The following is a 628-nucleotide window of genomic DNA, read 5'->3' as shown; positions in this document are numbered from 1 at the left end:
TATTCCGGTGTGCCTAACATAGCAAATATCGGCGAAACGTCAAAAGGAATATATCCGAAAGTGGTGGGTTACTTCTGTGGTTCAAGAAACTTTGACAGCTCTCAACTATATCTACGGATCGCAAGCCATACAAAGCATCCATCAATCGTTGCCTGGCCATCCATCTCGATTATATATACAATGCTTTAGTTATACTTCTCGGGTGCATTTCAATAGCAAACATGTAGAAATTTGTTTCCGGAACAGAAAATCGATCGTATAATATTTCGCTTTGCGATATGACATAACTAATGCCTAAAACCGAGCGAGATAATTGGTGAAGTGACATCGAGGATTGATGAATATATAATGGTATTATTTGCATTGGCTGAAGTACTTTTGTATGTTATTGTCAATTAAATAGGCAATTTACTGCCAGTCTGATCCAATAGCATTGCAGTTTCAACGAAATGAGATGAGCCAAACTCAAATGTCTGATCGACGGGTGACGCGATAAACCTCATTCCCTTGTTATATAGGTACGCGCTACATCACGTGTTGTTTTCCAGCTATATTGCAAAATGATCTGCAATAAGCTTTCTTGGATTAATATTATTCGCTTTCCACGCAGAAAAACCTAACCTTTGCC

The sequence above is a fragment of the Botryllus schlosseri genome, chromosome 2 (genome assembly GCF_051294905.1).
Source record: "Botryllus schlosseri isolate E-star chromosome 2, Bs_hap1, whole genome shotgun sequence".
NCBI lineage: Eukaryota > Metazoa > Chordata > Ascidiacea > Stolidobranchia > Styelidae > Botryllus > Botryllus schlosseri.
This window is presented reverse-complemented; position numbering follows the sequence as displayed.